This window comes from Coloeus monedula (genome assembly GCF_965178545.1).
Source record: "Coloeus monedula genome assembly, chromosome: 1".
Taxonomy (NCBI): domain Eukaryota; kingdom Metazoa; phylum Chordata; class Aves; order Passeriformes; family Corvidae; genus Coloeus; species Coloeus monedula.
The window spans coordinates 22730377-22740070 of NC_138781.1; positions in this window are offsets into that span (position 1 = coordinate 22730377).

The window sequence follows — 9694 nt, forward strand, 5'->3', positions numbered from 1 at the left end:
CATGTTTCCAAAATTTATTCCTTTGTTCCTTTCATTTCATCCTAATCCATTCAGAAAAAGACAGTATGGCAAGAAAAAAAGGTAATGAAGCACAAAAAGGAGTTGACTTCTATTGAATTTGAAGATCACACTGCTTTAGACTATGTATGCAGAAACTGATAACGATATTAATAAGAAAAAGAGCTAATTTTTAAGTAGATTAATAGTGCCAGATAGTAAGGTATTTACATTACCTTATAGGTTAGATGTGAATGCTTTAGTGTTATCTATAGAGAGTCAGCACCATGGATTACTATTATTTCGCTGTTTTGACTCTAATCAAGTCAGCAAAAATGAAATGCTTAGGTTCTTTCTACTGTTGTGCTGAGGTGTTCTATAGACAGGTTGAATTTCCTGGCAAAATATCATCTTGGGAAGCAGTTGACAAGGAATTGCATTCTCACAAAATGGGCTTAGTGGAGGGCATGTTTTTTACAGTACAACTTCAGATAAGTCAGACTACACAAATGTAGCTGCCTTCTGTTGCTGCCTATTCTGTTTGATTCAATTATACATCTCCCGGGGAAAGCCTTGAGAATACAAGCCCAGTCATCAAAAAAACATACTCACCTTTCTGCTTTTTGTTAGGTGAGGGCACCTTCATGTTACCTGCAACTCTGACCAAATACTGTTGACCTCCACAACTGCAGAGGGGAGGACATTTCCCTTGCAAATACTTGGGAGAGTCAGCTGAACAACTGGGAAAGAGCTGGCTCTGCAAGCTTGGTGGCACACTGGGACACTGGCAGCCACAACACAAGGTTTCTGATACTGTGGCTTAGCTGAGATGCTGATGGGGCTTTCAGCAGTTCTTGTGTCAGCTGTTATGGAGCTCATCATTCATTAAGCCACAGCAGTCCCAGTTAGTTTGCATGTACACTTTCAAACGCTGTGTGGCTGCACCTTAATTAGGCAAGGAGTTATGAGAACCTGGAGAACCACTAATCTTGGCAGCTGATGCCTGCACGTCTCACTTGAGAAGTCCTCTGGGAGCTCTAATTCTCTCAGGCTCTCAGCACTAATCTACTTAGAGCTGCTATAGAACATCTTGAACACTTGGCAGAACAGAATTTGCTCAGAGTGAATTTCACTACTCATGGTAAGATTCAAACACATCACAAGGATTTTTTGGTTTGAAACATGGTAAAAGAACTCAAAAGGGTCTTACTAGACAGATAGCATGAAAACAACATGATTTGATGAAATATGCCTCTGAGCTTCTTGTGTGTGCATACAAAAGTACTAAAACCCTGCAGCTTTTGTTTGACTCTCCCATCAGCCAAGTAAATCACCATTTCTAGAAATGTTGATTGATGAAGAAAGGTTGCCCTTGACAGTTTCTGTCCCTAGAAAATTGTCCTTTTCTTCTACGAGCCTTTATGTACATCATAACTCTCTTTGTTTCATGGATGGCTTCATTCCCTAAAGAATTACAGGATCCTTCTCCTGCTTTCCTAGCATGGGCAAGAGTCAATTCTCTGTGTCCAGAAGTTCACAGCAGCCCTCAAGGAACCATTTTTTACAAGACAATATCTCAGGTGACATCTCATTATTTTTTCAGGGCACCAGAGATGGCATAAGGAGCTGTAGAAGCTTCTGTGTGGTCTGTCATAGATAACACAAGCCTAGATTTGCTTCAATATTATTATAAATTAGGAAACTAAAATTGATCGTGTTTCCTGGGTTGGTTCTGGAAAATATTTTTCTTACAGCTATTTTTACAGTGTTTTGCATTTCATTTTGTTATTAGCCTCTACTGTAATACTTAAACACATTTTCTTGGGTTTATTTCTGGCCCTGCTGTCACATCTTTCTCCTAACAGGAATAAACACAAGTTCCTAATGGCAGAGAGCTATCAATTTGATTTCTTGAGCTCTTAAAGTTTCTTCTGTGCCTTTAAATTATTATTATATTTCCTGAAAATATTGTCTGTATCCAACCACTGTGCCTGTTGTGTCTCATTTCACTTGTCCAAAGTGCACAACTCTGTCTGGACATAAGAAGGGAGAATGTAGGAGAAGGCAGGATTTACTTTTCCATTGGCACAGGTGTGGAGGAAAATATCAGAAGTTTGGACTTCTTAAAGTTTGGATTTAAATTTGGGGTTAAATTGAAAAGCCCCACTCAGTATATGATTCATCTATAAACAAGTCTGTCACCCACTGTCTAGAAAGAAATTATCTGTAAATCAAAATAAGGATTTGATCACAGTTGTGTTGAAAATGTCTGGGATGTAAAGGCAGACATTTGTAAACTCCCAGATTACCAACATCACAGTGCAGTAGCACAAGCAAGGAAATTTGGACAGGATGCTGTGTTCTCAGGAACATTTGTAAAGCTACTACTTTCTAAAACAGTAGTTCTCTGCTTTGGTTAACACAGGTGAGTCTATAGTGTGAAACTAAGCAGGGCAATCAACTGTATCTTCTCTGTATCTTAATTTCTTCTAAGGAGCAAGATATAAGCACTTGCTACAGTCAAAATTCCAGATGAGGTAATTTGGGGATGTGTGCTGGAATGATGCATTCCATTTCAAAGTATGGCTGGGAATTTTATATTGCATGTGAAAAAAGGGATTCATTTTCTGTGATGGTGTAGAACTGGTATTGCACAAACTTCCTGGACAATAACTAGATACAGACACTATTTCTTAATTGGTCTGAATTAAAGTGATGGAGAGAGGAAGATAGACCAAAGCTACAGCAGGATATTTTGGTATTAAGATTCTTGAATTACTTGAGTTGATCCAAGAAGCAAATTATATTAGCACTTTGCATTGAAAATAATCAGAACAGAGACATATGAGATCTCAGTGCTACAGTTTTTGCATAGCTATATGGCATTCTGAACCAAATCCAAGTCTGCAGAAGGGGAAAGAAAGTGAAGTGCTGACAAGCCAGGAAATACACAATATTAAGAAAAAGATCCGATGTCCAACTGAAACAGTCTGGTAACTCATATGATATAGATTGTGAAATGCCAAGAGGAAATCTGGTCCCCTCACAGTTTAGAAAATGGACTAAATAAGAGCAGCTGTGTGGGTAAATAATTATTCCATTCTTTGGCATTAAAATGTTAGCAGATTTTTACCAGTTTTGGACAACAGAAGTCTTTCAGATGTTAGATAAGTCCTGGGAATAACAACCAAGGGATATTATCTGTCAGTTTGTTAAACCAATAGCTTAAATCAAGTGGACTTAGTAATTTCTGGAATGCAAAAGAACCCTTCTCTTTGGGCTGTTTTGTGACTCTCCCATTTACCTTACCCCAAGTGACTGTAGCGCTACAATGTCCCTCTTGCCCAGCTGTGACTGAGAGAAGACTTAATACAGCAAAGCCAATGATAAAAACAAAACATGCAATTAAGTATCATTGCATTAACTCATTCTGGGGAAAAGAGCAGAATCTTGGAAACAGATTTCTCTAGAGAGCAACAGCAATTTAAACCAGCATGGTCTGCGTGGCATTACAGCCGTGTTCCCAGGGAAAGCCTGTGCCCGGTTAAGCCTCAAGACAGACCCACAGGAAATCACGAGCTGCCTATCTTATTTCACAGCTGGATGGATGCTGTTCTGCAAGGTTTTCAACTACAGAGGTGCTGTGGCAGGAGCTGTGATATTTAAGTTTAGTGTGAGACATATAGATGAAAGTCAAGCTATCCTTTAGTTGTAATTGTGGTGTAGCTGGGTCTTAGGCGTGTCCCTGTGTGCACACTCAGTGCCCCTAACTCATTACCTCCCTGGGTGCTCCAGGAATTCCTCAGCTAGTCCCTGCACAGAAGAGACACTCAACTGAGCAAAGGCAAAATGACAGACTTGGCTCCTCCCCACCTCCACAATAAAAGGATCTGACTAACTATTGCAAGAGATCTTCAGGTGAGGAATTCAGACAGTCTTGAGGGTTCCTCCCAAGCAGCTTCTGCCTGTTCCAAGACAAATTTCCACACCTAAATTTGCCCCATAACCTCCTGGGTGAAGAATCTGGTCCTTTCAGAGCCTTCTGGTGGTTCCCACTGCAGAAGTGATGGGATGGCATGCAGGTAGGATACATGTAAATTGTAGAAACTCTTCTTGTAAATGCAGACATGGTCACACAGGGCAGTCTTTTTGCACACAGTTAATACAGCAAAATGTTTTAGTTTAAAATACTCTACAACAACGGATAATCCTGTGTAGTCACACAGGATCAGGAGCCAGCTGGCACGTTGTCATGGGTTAGCAAAGCACAGTCCTGGAAGTGATGTTCTTGCAAAGGGGTGCTTACAGCTCTTCTATGACCTGACAGAACCTATCACCTGGCTAGTTTGAATATGGACAATATTTCAAGCCACTGAAAATTGTGACCGCCTCTGTGATCCACACTTCAGAATCGACAAACCCTGGGCAGAGCTCTCTCTTGTTTCCAGTGTTGGGACAGGTGGCTGCGGGCCCTGTGTGGGGGCCAGAGGGCCCAGCCCGGGCCCTGCTCGGGCCAGGCCAGGCCGGGCCACGGCCATCCTGGAGCCATGGACCTGTTCCAGCCGTGGAACCCCCCCCACTGCCCTGCTGTGGGCAGCCGGAGCGGCTCGGAACCGCCCCCCTCTCCAGCAGCCAAGATTCAGCTGAAGCTGCACCACTGTTCGGCAGAGATCATGTGACCGACAGCAATAAACGAAATGCCAGCTGCAAGACCTAGGTGAGATTAACCTTTTTAGTGCTGTGAAGAGCTGAAAACCTGAGGGAGAAGAAAGAGGAGATGCTTAAAGCTGAAATTCTGTTGTAAAGCTATGATGTATCAGAGTACTCATTGTAATTTCATGAAGGCATGGGGGGGTGGAGCGTTCAGCTTGTACTTGTGAGCAAAAGCACCTGCACTGAGATAGGCAGATGCTGATGCAGCAGTAATTTCATGAGAAATTTGAACAGGGAGAGATGGAAGCGATGAGGACTTTTGCTCCAAATGGAAAAGGAGAAGACCTCAATTCCTAGAGATGCTCCCAGAGATAGCCCTAGAGATGAAGATGAAGAAGACCGTTTGCTCCCAGGGAAGGAGGAGGACCTCTGTTCTTAGAGATGAAATGCTCCCAGAGATGGGTGAAGAGAACTTTTGTTTCTGAACGGCTCAACATTAAAATTGTACCCCAGTAATTCAAGAGTGGACCCTCGAAAGCAGTTGTGGGAAAAGCTGCAAGCCGGGGAAAGGGACTCTCACATGATGCGAGCAGAGAACCAACCCGTGTGGCTGTCTTGTTGTGATAATGTCTTCATAGCATGGGCAAGAGAGACTCCTCTTCCTAAATGAACTGAACAAGGCTATTACAGAAGTGGTAAACAGACTGAACATCTCAAGGGTTGTCTTTTTACATTGTCAGTGGGAGAAGGGAGAGAGGTGGGGGGAGGAGAAGTGTTCTGAAGGTGTGGTATGATTTTTTTTTCTCTTTTCTTTTTCCTTATTTTAGGTCGATTAATAAACTTCTTTATATTCTTTCAAGTTTGGTGCCTGCTTTGCTTTTCTCCTAATTCTTATCTCACAGAAGGTAAACAGTAATGAGAATTTTGAACCAAACCACTACACATGTGAGAATTGAGCAGAGAAGCAGTTAAGGGAGTCTCCCCATATCCAGTGGCTCCTGTCAATACCCAGACTGCAACCAACTGGCCTGTTTGGGAGATCTCAGCAATATCCTATGCCAAGGCCCCACACACTATTTCACTTGAACACTCTGTCCATATTTGTGCAACATTGCTCAGCCAAAAACCAAATCAGCCCTTGAAGAAATCCTGCTTTTAACAATTAGTCTTTGTCTCAATATGTCCGGTGTTTTTCAAAATAAATTAGTTAGCCCTGCTAGGAGTGATCAGTTTGGTACATGATATATTAGAAAATTCATTACTCTCTCTTGTTTGAAATATTAGAAAGACTAAATGTTTACAGCTGTTTATGCACTGCCAGATTTGACTGGCAGTGCATTTTGATTTGAAATACAAGTTTTGAAGCACTTGGCTTGTCATTTTGGTCATAGTAGTATTACAATAAATCTAACAATAGACTATAATTCAATGTGACTGAAATTCAGTACTATTAACCATTCTGCAGAACAGTGCACATAATTGTCAACTATTCCTTTTCAAAAAAAACCTCTACATGTAACAGAATCTGTTAGATATAGGTCAGAAAGCAAGAATTTTCACTGTATGCCTTTTTTGATGAGACTAGTATTTTTATCTCTCAATATAACCACAAGAAAATTGAGGAATTATGCAGATACTCCTCCGAAAAGTGTGTTTATTCCCTAAACATTGTGTGTGGTCACCTGAGTACTGTGCAATGAAAACCAAAGACAATCAGCTGCTACCACCACCCATAGCAGAAACACTGAACTGATCCTGTATATTCCTCTTGGCTACCTCTTTACAAGTGAAAACTCACAGTGGGTGCCATTGCCATGACAGCAAAGGCCCACATCAGCTGAGAAGACTGACTTACTTTAACTGTCCCAGCAGTACTCAGCTGATCATGTCTGAATTTATTAATACCATTTGACAGCCAATCTCTGGTTTAATCCCAGGGTTTGCCTGAAAGTTGAAACTGGGCCGTTGCATTTATAGCAAACCCACAAAAACCTTGAATAAACCACACTACTCTGATCTCTGCAAATATCTGCTATCTGTGTATTTTCAGGACTGGAGCTAGATTGTTTGTGATACTTACCACTTCTAATTATTAGGATCTCTAAGAGTTCTGTTTCATCAAAGATTATTTATGGAAGATTGGTTATTATAAGACAGAAGGTGGACACTGACCTGAAAGATCTAATTTTCTGTATCTGACCTTAAGAAACAGCCTGAACTCATGGTTGCACATTTTGCTCTGTAAAATAGTATTATTAATATTTTTAAGATGACAGCTCTAGGAACCATTTTATTAAACTCTGAATACACTCTTATCAAAGAGTATATGAAGCTGTATGTCCTTATTCAGCAGATCTGCTCCCTGTAGGTATTTAATCACTTAGTACTTCAACAAAGTAGTAGATCTCACATGTACCCTCTCACATGACTTCAACAACGCCACGAAGCCTTTATATGAAGCCAATGTACATTTAACCTGGTCCTGCAACTGAGAAAACAAACAAACAAACAAGAGCCCCTGGGGTACAATTCCACCTCTGCTGTGCCAGCACAGGAATTTGGTCTCCTGCTCAGTGAACCCCATAGAGTATCACTGATCTCACTGGAAGACTAACTTCCAGTTGCATCAGTTCTCTAGGACTACAGATAAGTTTTTGTTCATGTGCCGCAGTGCTTTTCAGATGCAAGGACAAATATTCAGGGAGAAAAAAGTACATACTGCTTTTTGTGGGAACACTGATCTAATTACACACCAAACTGTGACCTCAAGATACGTTCATGCTCCAGCCAGTCACAAACTAAAAAAAGCCTTGTGAACAATATATTGCTGCAGTAAAATGTCTTCTACCAGGGCCTATGTTCATAAGCCCAACACAGAAAAAAAAAAAAAAGTGACATTCTAATCGCTTTTGTGACTCATCAGCTGAATTATTTTCACAAACTGCAATCAGGCAAGCTGGGTAAACTGTCACAGTGATGAAGTAATGCTGCCATTAAGGGAATCAACTGAACACACACAGACTTTGTAACCCATATATCACATTTGAGATTGTTATCACTGGTGATAACGAAAAATAAACAAGCTAAAAAAGGAAGACAAGATTCTGTCAGCCAAATTTGTTCTTTGTTCAGATACCCAGTGAATGGCTCATTGAGCTGTTCTATCACAACGGTGGAGCTGGAGCAGAGATGAGGAAAAGGGGCCAGAGGTTATGCTGAAAATGCATGAGTAGGAACACTGTTCAAAACCCCAGGCAAAATCTACAGAGCTGACAAAAAAATCCTTATCATTTGAAAATTGTATGGAATTATAAAATAATCAAATTCTGGTTTAAGTTCTGAGATTTTATTTTTGTTTGCAATCTTAATAAATATATATGGCTTGTTCCAAAGTCAGTTTCTTGGTAGATCCCTTTTTCTTGTCATCTACACTCCATTTCCTGGGAATTTATGTCTGCTGAGGGAGTGGCTACCTAACCAAGAAAAAATGTTTCATTACTGTAGGAATAGCTATTGTGAGAGAATTGCCACAGCTGTACATAAATTATATTAATGGGTTTTTTTCCCCCAAAGGAATAATAAAACTAAATCTGAGAAGATGGATGTATCCGTACTTCTGAAGAGCTCTCATCAAATTCTATTTTCCCCTCCTCTCCCACTTGGCTCCAGCTAAATACTTCCTCTAGCAAAACCATGTTAGAAGTAACTCAAGGAAAATACACAAACTCCAGAAAGCTTGGAATTTGAGCTGTTTTATAAGAAGTCAAACTTCACTGAATACGTAAAACCATCCAAAACTAAGGTACAAAAAAAAAAAAAAAAACTAGAGGATTTCCCCTTTGCCTCAAACATAATTCAGTAAAATCAGGCGGAATATAACATAAGCTTTGAAGAAAAAGAAAATTAATAAGAACAGCTCTATAAAGTCATTTCAAGGGCACTTTTAACTGAGTGTCTCACCTAAAATGGCAGTCAACAACAGATGCCTAAGGAAGAATGTCAGAATAAAGCAATCACATAATGCATCCTCCTCAGGAATTGCACACAGCTTTAAGCAGTGTGGTTCAGGGACCTTCTGAACCAGAGGTAATACCTTAGTATTTAATAACTGTTAACAGACACATTTATGGAAAAAAATCCAAACTGTTGGCCTAATCTAAACTTTTAGTGTCCTTAATATCCAGAGTTTTGCAACTTAAGGCACTTTATTTTCTTCTAAGTACTTTTTTTCCCCAGTCTTTCACATGATAATTGTGTTCAATGCCCTGTAGTTCTATTAGAAAAAAGTCCCTCTGTGTTCATTTTTTCTGTGCCTTTCATGATTTTATACATCTCTTCCATATGTCTCCCTATCTATAGTCTATTGAATTATTACTTGTAAACAGTTCCTTGTCTTTAGCAGTCTTCATCTGTCACCTGTGTCTCTCTGCTATCCCAAGAGCCCATTCCAAGTGACTCCAAGAAACAAGAAAAAAAATTTATCAGAGCATAAAGATTTATAGACTTGAACACATGGTAAAACATGGTCTTCAGATGTCCCTGCTCATTGCAGAGGAGTGGAACTAGATGACCTTTAAAGGTCCCTTCCAACCCAAACCATTCAATGATTCCGTCAGCTGAAGCACACTGTAGTCACAAGATAATATTGTCCTACATTTAATCTCAGTTAAAAAAAACATCTATGTCTCCATATGGCCTGTATACCCACACTTTGGCTTTAGTTTTCTAATATCCCTGAAGACCAAAAAGCAGGAACTCTAGTGCTGCTGGCAAAAATCCGAGGATGATACAGACAAAAATAAATGTAAATAACTTTTAAATGCACAGGTTGAAACTTAATTTAAGGTAATGGCACCTTACTCTGGTTTGATCCCTTCAATTTTACGCATTGGCCTAAGCCGCCAGAGTTACTAGCAGTTATCCTAATTCCCTCTGAACTTTTTCTGGGAGCTACTCATCTCTTACTATGTGGGATTTTAGGGAGATTAATCTCTGCAGTAAGGTGAATCAGGTGTCTAAAAACAGATAGGATGGCAATGTCAAG